This window comes from Ursus maritimus, unplaced genomic scaffold, assembly GCF_017311325.1.
Source record: "Ursus maritimus isolate PB19 unplaced genomic scaffold, ASM1731132v1 scaffold_9, whole genome shotgun sequence".
Lineage (NCBI taxonomy): Eukaryota > Metazoa > Chordata > Mammalia > Carnivora > Ursidae > Ursus > Ursus maritimus.
Window position 1 is genome coordinate 6461868 of NW_024427107.1, and position 13653 is coordinate 6475520.

At 38.9% G+C, this 13653-nt stretch overlaps 1 pseudogene; it reads right to left on the minus strand.

The window, feature by feature from the left end:
• Nucleotides 1-12993: 12993 nt before the first annotated feature.
• LOC103677501 lies at nucleotides 12994-13394 on the minus strand (annotated as a pseudogene).
• Nucleotides 13395-13653: the final 259 nt, after the last annotated feature.

Below are 13653 nucleotides of genomic sequence, written 5' to 3' on the forward strand. Positions count from 1 at the left end.
GAAAGACTGATGAAACTATAACAAAAATCTAACATTTTGTTAAATATAGAGAACAAACTGATGGTTATTTTACCAGAGGGTAGGTGGGTGGGGGATGGGTGAAAAGGTAATGGGGATTAAAGAGTACACTTATCGTGAAGAGCACTGAGTAATGTATAGTATTGTTGAATCATTATATTGTACACCTGAAACTAATGTAATACTGTATGTTAATTATAGTGGAATTTAAAATAAAAAGGGAAAATCTCTATCATGAGAGTGTCAGAGGGGAGGAAAAAGAAGTTAGGGCTGAAAAGCTACTCAAAGAAATAATGGCTGAAATTTCCCAACTTGGCAAAAAACGTAAGCTTGAATAAGCTGTCCCATTCCCCCAACCCCTCCCCTCTGAAGCCCTCAGTTTGTTTCTCAGAGTCCATAGAATGCTGGTGATGGGTAGTAAGGAGGGCACGTATTGCATGGTGCAGTGGGTGTTATATGCAACTAATGAATCATTGAACTTTACATCAGAAACCAGGGATGTACTGTATGGTGACTAACACAATATAATAAAAAATATTATTATAAAAAAAAGATTGAATAAGCTGATAGAAACTGAAACAGCATAAATGATTTCCCCGTAAGATCAGAAACAAGGCTAGGATGTCCACTGCAACTATTGTTGCTCTATGTAGTGAAAGTTCTAGCCAGAACAGTAAGGCAAGAAAGGGAAATAAAAGACACATAGTTTGAAAAAGGAGAAATAAATTGTCCCTATTTGCAGACAACATAATGGTTTTACACAGATAATACCAAGGAATCAAAAGGAAGGAAGGAAGGAAGGAAGGAAGGAAGGAAGGAAGGAAGGAAGGAAGGAAGGAAAAGAAAACCCACACAAAGAGCTAAGTAAGTTCAGCAAGGTCATAGGACACAAGATCAATATATAGAAAGAACTGTATTTCTTTACACCACCAATGAACACATGGAAACTGGAATTAAAAGCACAGCCACAGCAACTTCTTTCATGGCATGTCTCCAAAGGCAAGGGAAACAAAAGCAAAAATGAACTTGTGGGACTTTGTCAAGATAAAAAGCTTCTACACAGCAAAGGAAACAGTCAACAAAACAAAGAGGCAGCCCACAGAATGGGAGAAGGTATTTGCAAATGACACTACAGATAAAGGGCTGGTACCCAAGATCTATAAAGAACTTCTCAAACTCAACACCAAAAAACAAATAACCAAATAAAAAAACAGATAGAAGATATGAACAGACACTTTTCCAATGAAGACATACGAATGGCCAAAAGACACATGAAAAAATGTTCAACATCCTTAGCCATCAGGGAAATTCAAATCAAAACCACATTGAGATACTACCTTACACCAGTTAGAATGGCAAAAATTGACAAGGCAAGAAACAACAAATGTTGGCAAGTGTGGTCCATATATACAATGGAATATTACTCAGCCATCAGAAAGGATGATTACCCAACATTTGCATCAACATGGATGGAACTGGAGGAGATTATGCTAAGTGAAATAAGTCAAGCAGAGAAAGACAATTATCATATGGTTTCACCTATTTGTGAAACATAAGGAATAACAGGGAGAACATTAGGAGAACGAAGAGAAAAATGAAGGGTGGGGAGACAACAGAGGGGGAGATGAACCATGAGAGACTATGGACTCTAGGAAACAAACTGAGGGTTTTAGAGAGGAGGGGTGGGGGGATGAGTTAACCTGGTGATGGGTATTAAGGAAGGCATGTATTGCATGGAGCCCTGGGTGTTATACCCAAACAATGAATCATGGAACACTACATCAAAAACTAATGATGTACTGTATGGTGACTAACATAACATAATTTTTTAAACAAAGCACAGTACCATTTACAGTAACTCAAAAATGAAATCTAATAAATCATGTGTAGAACTTTTATGCTGAAAACTAGTGAAAAAGAATATCTAAATAAATGGAGAGGCATACCATGTTGATTAATTGAAAGACTCAACAAAGTAAAGATGTCAACTCTCCCCAAATTGATACACTAGTTTAACACTTTCTATCAGAAGACCAGGAAGGCGTTTATGGAGATGTAGACAAAATAATTCTAAAATATATATGGGAGGGCAACTGAACTATTTTAGTTTCAACAATTCTAAAAATTGAAAAACAAAGTGGGAGAAATCCCTCCTGTCTATTTCAAGACTTGTAGAACCACAGCAATCAAACAGTGTGGTATTGGCTGAGAGGTAGACATAAAGATGGGTAGAACAGAATAAAAACCCCAGAAATAAAGCCACATAAGTACGGTCAACTGATTTTTGACAAAGGTGTAAAAGCAATTCAGTGAAAGAAGAAACATCTTTTTGACAAGTGAAGCTAGAGCAGTCAGACATCCACAGGCCAAAACAACAACAAAAAAAACCCTTGGGGTGCCTGGGTGGCTCAGTCAGTTAGGCGTCTGCCTTCAGCTCAGGTCATGATCCCAGGATCCTGGGATCAAGCCCTGCCTCAGGCTCCCTGCTCAGTGGCGAGTCTGCTTCTCCCTCTGCCTCTGCCGCTCCCTCTGCTTGTGTTCTCTCTCTTGCTCACTCTCTCTCTCTCTCAAACAAATAAATAAAATCTTAAGAAAAAAACCCCTCAAACTACACTTCACAACTTACATAAAATTAACTCAAAATTGATCATATATTTAAATTTAAGACTATAAAATTTTAGATAACAATACAGGAGAAAATCTTTAGGACCTAGGGCTTTGTTAAGAGTTTTTTGACATAACATCAAAAGCATGATTCCTAAAATAAAAACATGATAAATTGGACTTAAAACGGAGAACATTTGCTGTATGAAAGATTCTGTTAAGAGATGAAAGGGCAAGGTAGACACTGGGAAAAAATCTTTAAAAGCACATAGCTGACAAAGGACTGATATTGAGACCCCTCCAACACCTACCGTAAAACTACAATCCAATTAGAAAATGGGCAAAAGTCATAATAAGATGCCTCACCAAAAATGGCATAGAAATGACAAATAGAACATAACAAGATGTTCAACATCACTCGCCATTAGGGAAATGAAAATTAAGACTATAAAAAAAAAGAAAATTAAGACTATAATGAAATATCTACTGCACACTTAGAACAATTAAATAAAAAGTGCTAGCAATACCAAATGCAGGTGACATGCAGAGAAATTGGATTTCTCAAACATTACTGGGAGGAATGTAAAATGGTACACACACTCTGGAAATCTATTTCAAATTTCTTAAAAAAACAAACATACACTTACCATACAACACAGCAGTTGCTCGTTTGGATATTTATTCCAGAGGAAAAACAAAAACTTTCGTCCACACCAAAACCTGTACATAGTTTACAGTGGTTTTATTTTTAGTGACTCAAAATTGAAAATAACCAAAATGGCACTCAGTAGATGAATGGCAAAACAAACTGGAATATCCATACCACAGAACAGCACCCAGCAATAAGATGAAACCAACTATTGATACACACAACTTGGAGGTATTGCAAGAACAATATGCTGTTGAAACAACAAACAAAAACAAAAGCAAATCCACAAGGTCATATAAGGTATAATTCCACTTATACAACTTTCCCAAAATAAAAATTTTACAGAGATGGAAAACAGATTAGTGATTGTCAGGGATAAATATTGTGGGAGGAGGAGGTAGTATAATTATAAGAATTAGTACGAGGGAGATCACTGCGGATAGAATAGTTCTGTATCTTGATCATGATCGTGGTTAAACAAATCTGCCCATATAATAAAATAACATAAAACTGTACAGATACGTTTTACCAATGTCATATTCCTGGTTTTGATATTGTGCCATGATTATGTAAAATGAAACCATTGGAGGAAATTTGGTGAAGGGTACCTGCAGTCTCTCTGTACTATATTAATAAATTCCTGTGAGTCTAAAATTATTTCTTTTTTTAGTAAGTTTTTTTTTTAATTCTGGTATGGTTAACATACAATGTTATATTAGTTTCAGGTGATTCTACAATTCTTTCTATACATCATTACTCAGTGCTCATAATGGTAAGTGTAGTCTTATCCCCTTCACCTATTTCATCCATCAAGTTTTTTTAAATATTGAAGTGAAAAGATAATTTCTAAAACCTTGGGGGAAATGAAATAAGTGAATCTAATTGTATAACGAGTAAGTTATACATAATCACCCATAGAGATATTATTTCAGGAGACTGTCCAACCAGCAGTTGGACTGCATCTTCTTAGAGGGATATAACCTGAAGATTAAAAGATCAGCCAAACAAAATCTTCAACTGTTTTCAACAATCATATTGAGTTATTATTTTTCTGAGACAGTTCTTTGTGTATTGGGAGGATAAGGAAATGAGTTATTGCATTAATATCATTGGGAATTGATATTTTGGGCATGTGAGAAGAGAAATAGACACAAGATCAATGAGGTTCAATAAAAACTTGTAGTTCTAAATTTGAGTTGGAAATATCAGTACAAGCTCAAGAAAGATTTTATATTTTACATTATGCTCAATAAGAAGGCATAGAAACAATGAGCAAGTCTACAGCAGAGAATGCTTTCCAAATACCATTTCCCACACTCAGGAAACAAGGTTCCTTAAATAAGTGGAACATGATAATATGCATACATGGTAAATACATGTGTGTGTTTTGTGTCTGTGTATTTATACATTATGTATACATATGTATATATACACATAAATATAAATATATACATGGTAAAGCTAGAATATTTTCCCACCAGAAGGAAAGAAACCTATGAAGGACAATTGGGATCATGTTAAAAGGACTCAGATGTGACTCCAACTGGCCAAAGATGAGGCCAATTGAACCTTGATGATGATGATGATGATGATGATTGCCATGGATTGAAACATATCAAAAATCTTTAAATCCATAAATTCATAATGATAATAGTAAAAATACATTGTTCTGCCTGATGAAAGCACATAACACCACCTAGAAAGGATTCTTGGTTGGAAATAGCTGAGTAATTGTAATACAGGGGACTGAAAAGTATCTTTCCTTGGGGATGCAATCAGCAAAATGCAAACTGGGGGAATCTCTACAGCACAAATAATGAGGTATTAGCAACAAATAAAATGTGAGGGGAAAAAGAAAGTAAGTGGGAGCCTATAGAATAAAGAAATTTGTAAGACATATCAATCAATTGCAACATATAGACTTGCCAAGATTTCAATTCAGTCTGTAGAATCCAATTTATGAATCCAATTTATGAGTATTTGAATACTCATTAGGTATTTGATATTATAGAATATTATGAAATTGCTGTTAATTTTTAACTGTGATAATGTTATTATGACTACAAATTTTTTTAATGGAGTCTTCTTTTGAAGATATGCCCTTAATTGTTTATGAATGAAATGATTCGATGTCTGGGATTCACAGAGGTAGGAGGGGTGTGAGGGTAGAAGTGGACAAGGATGTGGAAGAAACAGGATTGATCATGAGTTATTAGTTGTTGATGCTTGGTTCTGAATATATAAAAGTTCATTACACTATTTTTTCTACTTCTATATGTATTTTTAAATTTTCCATGATGAAAGCATTAAAAATAAGTTGGGCCAAATTTAACGGTATTTGGTAAATAGCATACGCAGTATCCAGTTACAGCAAAAATCCTGAAGGTGGCTTGGGAAATTGCTGTAGACAAAGTCATAGTGTCACACTGAACTACTCGTCACTGTTTAACCACTGAGGCAATTTAGAGAAAGAATAATTATCCCAGCCCTGATCTATATTTCTATAGCAATCTTTCTTCCAAAGAACTCATCTCATTAATGCTTCCCACATTCCCACTAGGCGGGTTAGGTAATCTTACCTCCTTCTGCAATGACATACAAAATTTCAGGTTCCACTGAGTCGCTGCTTTAAACTGCCGCCCGTAACTGTGGGCTTTAAACTCCTCATGAACCTGCAGACCATGGAATCTGGGGACTGATGAGATCCCTGGGAGTCTCCGTCCCTAAACTGCGGAAATGTGGTCGGCAGGACCCCTGTGCAAGCATCAAAAAAAAAAAAAATAGCGAGTGTGAGCAGCATGCCTTATTTTTGCATCTGTTGACACCTTCCAGAACCCTGGCCACATCCCAGGGTGTTTACCTTAGCCTGATTGGGCAGTTCTAACAAAGTCTTCCTAATCACATTTATTACTTCCCAGCCTAAATTACCCCTTGCCTCCCTTCCATCACCTATTTTCAAACATACTGACACTACCTCCACCTTTGCCCAGTTGCTGCAGTGTTTCCAAAGATGCATCCACTTCCCCTGGAGTTCAAGTTTTCTCCAGATGTTAACAAGCTTACTGAAGGACACAATATTGATAAACCTTGGAGCCCATTTTGATAATACTAATATGTTATCATATGGAGATGTGGAGAACTTATAATTTTCTGCTATAACAGAACAGCATTGACTGGGTGGCTTGAACAACACTTTGTTTATTTCCCACAGTTCTGGAAACTAGGAAATCCAAGATCAAGGCACTAGCAGATCCAGTGTCTGGGGAGAGCCCATTTCCTGGCTTGTACATGGGCGCCTTCTGTCTGTGCCCTCACATGACCGAGAGAGAGAGAAAGGGCCAGCTCTCTTCCTCTACTTCTAAGGACGTGAACCCCATTATGGTGGCTGCACCCTCATGACCCCATCACCTTCTAAAGCCTCTGGGCCTCCACCCTCATGACCCCGTCACCTCCTAAATTCTCTGCTTCCAAATACCATCACACTAGAGCTCCAACATATGAATTTAGGGGTGGGGAGGAGTGGATACAAACACTCAGTCCATAGCAATTTGTCTCACTGAAAAAATTATAGCAGATACTATTATTATCTTCATTATTATTACTGTATCCACACACATAAAGTAATATATTAATATTAGAAATTATTTAATTCTAAAAAATGTAAGCCAGAGGCTTTCTGGCTCTTATACTATGTAAAATAGGCTAAATCACCACCTTACATAGAAGCATTCATTTAATCACTGATTAGGCAGGTACTGCAAGAAGAAACGGCAGTGCATGAGAACTAAAACACATATTCAGAGATAATTATGTTAAACTCTATATTGGCAAAATATGATTGTACAACCTAATGAGTATGAAACTTAGTTCACAAACTACAGTGCATGAGAAACATTACACAAATTTATTTTTCAGTAAATGCATTTAATTTCTATTTTGAGTCCTCATCCCCACCAAATAGGCAAAAGAAATTAACCTCAGTCATATGAGGAGTTTCTTCCCACCCTTCTGCAGGCTCAAGTCAAGGTTCCAAGCATCGATGAGCTGCCAGCCCATTGCAGCAGCCCCAATGATTTATCCAACCATATATATCACCACTGGAATACCCACTGTCCTGTTTCTTTGCATTGATTTTAATTTTTTAAAATACTGCATTAAAACAGAATTTCTCTTGATGAGAGCATTTTTTGGCACTCTCCTTAAGTTTTGCTCTCTAGGCAAGTGCCTCACTCACCATACCCCAGGCCCTGAAAGCCAATATCTGAAGGCGCTCCAGCTTTATGGTTGGCTATGGTTGGAGACCCTCAACTCAGGTAAATAACTGAGAGTTGTTATTTATTTCTCCAAGAGATTTTCTTTCCTTCCAAAGGATCAGTATATTATTTTATTTTTCTCAAACATGTGATGGTAACTCACAAAATCACTCCTCCAAAAAAAAAGTCTTTTCTAATTTCTGGTTTACTTGAGAGCCAAACTCTCAAGGAGTTCATCTGTACCCCATCCTCCTCCCCGCTCCCTCAGTTAGCTGCTCTTTCTCCCTTGTCAAGGGCGATGTTCATATTTTTTGGCCTAGGGAATTGAGCCAAAGAGGTAGTTCAGAGCCAAAACCAGTTAGCTGTGGATTACAATTTATTTTCACTGCTGAAAGACTGCTAACTGCCCAGTTAACTTCATCCAGAAAATGCTCTCCCTCCAACTAAGCTAACAGCTTCCGGACAGCAGTAAAAATGTTAGAGCCCATCAGTTACATTGGCTGACACTCAGTATCAGTGTTACTTGAAGTTTACACTTTAAAAGGCTCATGGGAGGGGCGCCTGGGTGGCACAGCGGTTGAGCGTCTGCCTTCAGCTCAGGGCGTGATCCCGGTGATCTGGGATCAAGCCCCACATCAGGCTCTTCCGCTGTGAGCCTGCTTCTTCCTCTCCCACTCCCCCTGCTTGTGTTCCCTCTCTCGCTGGCTGTCTCTATCTCTGTCGAATGAATAAATAAAATCTTTAAAAAAAAAAAATAAAAGGCTCATGGGGGGAAAAAATCATTCCAAAACCACTTAGACCATCAAATGTGTTCACTGCATTCTAATTACTCTAGCAACTGCTTTGCAAATAAAAACTTCTAAAACTTACAAATAAAAAGAAAGAAGAAAGAAAGAAAGAAAGAAAGAAAGAAAGAAAGAAAGAAAGAAAGAAAGAAAGGGAATGCACAGCAGTTTCTGTATGTTGATGAAACTAAAGAAATTTTATGTTTAGAGCAAGGTATTTTAAAATAACATATACCTCAAAGAACAAATACTTTGAAATGAGCTTTTTCTTAAATAAAATATCTTTTTTTTCCCTCCAAGACACTCAGAAAAGAGCATTCATAAAACCATACATCCGTCTTTCAGGGCTATTAATATCCATAGCAGCAATAGCATGTGATTATCCAAATAAAATAAGATTCAGAAACAGAAGGGATAAGAGGATGTTTGAGTACAGAGAGATTAGGTGATCATTCAGCTGTGATCACTTGTATAGAATTTTTAAATTATTTCTTGCCTTGTCCCAGAAAGGATTTAAGATAACCTAAAACGAGGAATAAGATAATATAAATCAAAAGGGGAAGCAAAAAAGAGAAAGAAAAACAACATTTCAGACATAAAAGAGTCAGGAAAGAAGCTAAAATAGGCCCATAGAAATAACTCATCACAAGCACAAGCATATCTAATATGCTCTGGCTTCACTATTGGCAGAAATGTTTGACTCCTTGGGTGCCTGGGTGGCTCCGTGGGTTAAGCATCTGCCTTCTGCTCAGGTCATGACCTCAGGGTCCTGGGCTCAAGCCCCACATCAGGCTCTCTCCTTAGTGGGGAGTCTTTCTCCCTCTCCCTCTCCCTCTGTGCTCTCTCTCTCTCAGATAAATAAAATCTTAAAAAAAAAAAAAAGACTCCTGGAAGTGAGACTTGAAAAGGCTCTTAGAGGAGATATGTTACCCAATGCTCATGGCATTGAAATGGAAGCCCAGAGGAAGCACATGGTATCCCAGCTGGGTAGAAGTTGNNNCTCTTTCCCTCCAGCCTCACATCCTTTCTCTCCTTTTGCTGCTTCGGCCTCATCTGGATGAGGCTGTCTCTTCTTCATCTGGATGAGTCCTCAGTGGATCACCAACGAGGAGCAAGACCGTAGAGATTTAGAAGCAATATAACAAAAAGTACTGACAGAAGCTGGTTAATAATCAATTAATCAACAAATATGTTAAACACTTATTGTTCACCAGTCACTGTGCTGATCGTCTGTGTGATAGGGACGGTAATACAAAGGAATACCAAAAAAAGGGTGAAAGTTAGTCAAACCACCACTTTGCTGCTGGTTCCTAGCTCACTGAACAGACAAAATTTCAAAATCCTTGTGGATCCATTGGTGATCTTTTTTTTTAAGACATTTATTTATTTATTTATTTATTTATTTATTTGAGAGAGAGAGAGCACAAGCAGAGGTAGAGGGAGAAGCAGGCTCCCTGCTGAGCAGGGAGCCCAATGTGGGGCTGGATTCCAGGACCCTGGGATCGTGACCTGAGCAGAAGGCAGAAGCTTAACGGATTGAGCCGCCCAAGCACCCCTCGATTGGTGATCTTTAAATGCTGTTAAGTTTTTCTTCTATCATCCTAGAAAGAAAATAAAATGTTCAATCTGAGCATTAAATTTTTATAATTACAACCCATATATTCTTAGCACATTTAGTAAGAGACATGCTAGATGTAGGGAAGGAATGCAGATGTTATCATAATTTACTCAAGCAGACTGCCTGCCTGCATCACATGATCCCCACCTGAAGGGGAGGTAATGAAAACATGTTTTTTAAAGTATCTTACTTTTTCCTTGTAATACATATTCCAAAATTGTGGTAGACCATATATGATCTTGTCTGTTTATAGAAGCAGCAATCACCCAGAAAAAATAGTCCTCCTGTTGCCATAGTGACCATGATTTACAGAGCCATGCCGCCAGAAATCTCATTCAATTGAAGACTGAAGTCCCCAAGTGGCAATAAGCTGAGAAAACTGTAATATCAGGTAGGATGAAGAGGAAGTTGTAAATTCTAAGACACAGCAAGGCCACTGGACAAGAAGTGAGTGCCTCGTGTCACAGGCAAGGTGGACACACCCACAGAAGTCCAGTGTTAGAAATCAGATAACTTCTACAGCTGAAAAATGTATCTGCTACATTTTTTAAAAAGATATGTTTCTAGGAAATTGATGAAAAGGCAAAGACATACTAGCATGACAATGAAGTTATCTTCTACAGAACTGACCTGCTTAATCAATGGTATTACCTCAAAATGTGGACATGACATAGTTCATTTGATAATAGTTGTGGTATATTGATTTATTAATACCAAATAAAGAAGAGGGTATTCCAATTGAGGCTGCCACTGTAGACCAAGTGAACAATGCTCCCTGGAGGTGTATAGCTTGGTGGCCCTTTCTACCCAGCACATCTCCAAGACATGAGGTTGCTTCCCCACTGCCATGTTGATATCACATGACTTCCACTCCCTTGGCGCTTGAAGAGTGCCTGAGCCTGAGGTAAGAAAGTGAAAGTCGGCATATGGCAGAATAGTAACACATGGACTTGGGAGCTGCTGGTGGATCTTCCATCCATCAAGGAAACTGAGGAGCAGAGAAAGTCCTTCTGCAGTGTGAGACTCCTGAATAAAAGCATAGAAGTAGGCAAGAAATGGAGAGCTTTTCATATTCCCTGTTCCAGTCCTTCCTGAGGCCCACCTGGGTTCCTGCCCTCGGGTTCCACAAGTCATCTCCATATTCTTATACTCAGCTGCCTGTTTTATTTACACTAGCTGACACTTGAAATAAAACAGCCTTAAATAACAAACTCCATCCACCAGAGAGAAGGCAAGTTCTCTAGCCCACCTCAGCTTCATCTTGGTTGTTTTTTGCTTTTTTGTTTTGGTTTGGTTTGGTTCTTAAAGATTTTATTTATTTATTTATTTATTTATTTATTTATTTATTTATTTATGAGAGAGAGAGTGTGCGAGAGAGCACAATCAGGGGGAGGCACAAAGAGAGGGGGAGAAGAAGACTCCCTGCTGAGCAGACAGCCTGATATGGGACTTGATCCAAACACCCTGGGATCATGATCTGAGCTGAAGACAGACGCTTAACTGGCTGAGCCAACTAGGTGTCCCATTTTTTTGTTTTTTGTTTTCTTTAAGATTTTATTTATTTATTTGAGAGAGAGAAAGAACAAGCAGTGGGGCGGGGCAGAGGGAGAGAGAGAGGGAAATAGGCTCCCCGCTGAGCAGGAAGCCCGATGAGGGGCTTGATCCCAGGACCCTGGAATCATGACCTGAGCCAAAATCAAGAGTTGGACCCTTAACTGACTGAGCCACCCAAGGACCCCTCAGCTTCATCTTGTTAAAAAAAAAAAAGTCTTTATCTCAGGGTGCCTGGGTGGCTCAGTCAGTTAAGGGTCCAACTCTTGATTTTGGCTCAGGTCATGATCTCAGGGTCCTGGGATCAAGCCCTACCTCTGGCTCCACTCTCAGCAGTGAGTCTGCTTGAGATTCTCCCTCTCCCTCTGCACCCCCATCCCCCACACACACTCTCTCTAAAAAAATAAAATAAAACAAATTTTTAAAAAGTCTTCATCTCTTCCTCCTTTTTTCCTTTGCCCCTAGGGAAATTCCATCAATGATGTCATTTTTTATTACCTGGTCACATCTCATGATGGTGCCTGCCTAGTGGAATATATGACATTTCCCTTAGTTACACTTGTCCAGTTTCAGCTTTAAGTCTTAGTGGCTAGCTGCCCACATCAACTTCCTGATATCTCTCAGTAAAAATAATACTGTCAGCTTATACTTTTGAGCACTTACTATGTGCTGCACACTGTTCCAAGTACTTTATAATTATTCATTCATTCAATTAGTCCTCACAGTAACCCTATTATAGCTGGAGGAAGTGAGGAAGTGAGTGGTTAAGCCATTTCCCCAAGGTCATATCACAAGTCAGTTATGGAGCAGGTATTTGATTCCAGGCAGTCCGGCTCAGGAGCTCAAGCCCACAACCACAGGCAAACACAGCCTCCCTGCAGATTTAAGTCTGTGTGTACACCAAAAGGCAATCAGCAACACCCCCCAGAAGATGCCACACTTTGAAGTATTCCTGGCTTATGGAGAGGCAGCTTTGGACATTTTAACTATTTCCAGTGATGTGCATGCGCACACACACCTGCACACACAACACACACACATAAGTATGCAAACCCATATGCGTGCACACACACACAGTCATGCGCACATGCACACAGATCCACACCTCAACACAGGGCCAGAGTTGAACTGAGTGGTCACATCAACTTGAGGAGGCCATTAACGCTCTGAGTCTGTAGACCAAGACCAAACCAAGTCTGGGAAAAACTCCTCCACAAACCTTAGTATCAAAGTTAGGTGAACTGCTTTTAATTGTACTAATGAATGGACTCTTTTGAAGGATGATAAGACTTTAAGAGGTTTTTTTCCTTTTCTTTTTAACATAAACACATTTATGTCTTAACCAAAGGGATGATCCTAATTAAATCAACACTTTGAAATAGTTGCATGTAAAATGTTTGTAATAAAAAGAATTGGACATAGTAAAGAAAAAAAAAAGCAGAATGGAGATTTGCTCACTGAACTGAGCTCATTCAGCCTCACAGCTAATTCCTGTCCAAAAGGATGATGGTATTTTTACTCTACTTGTTCACAGACCTGCGTACAGGTGACATTGTTCATGACATATTCCACCATGAATTTTCCATCTTCCAATTTTCTTGTTATTGTGCTTTCCTTCCCATTCCATTCCTGATGTTGAACCAATTCGCCATATGTAAAGTTGCAGACAGTCTGAGTTTTTCTGCCATCAGCTGTAGTTTCTTCAAATTTTCCTTCCAGATTACAAGAAAACTATGCTATTTTCAAAGTGCTCTCAGTGTTTATGGTGAGGTGTTTGCCAGAAGAAGAGATGATACGATCTGGCTGTGGCACCCACTTTTTGCAGAGCCATTCCCACTCTTACTTCCTTCAATGCCTTTGCTCTCCATTAAGCACCATCTTCCTACCAGCTGCTGAACAGTGGCCACTTTGGGCATGGGCCAGTGGTCATGTGGAGCCAGTAGAGCAGAATGGGGTGTAGGGAGTGTGGCTTACTGCTTTTTTTTTTTTTTTTAGTGGAGGATCGATCCTATCTCAGAAAAGCCTCTTACCTTGAGATCAGAGCTGCCAGTTGTTGAGCCTCGTGCCCATAGAAGATGGAAGATGGAACAAACTGAGGGCTACAGAGGGGAGGGGGGGTGGGGGAATGGGATAGACCGGTGATGGGTAGTAAGGAGGGCACATATTGCATGGTGC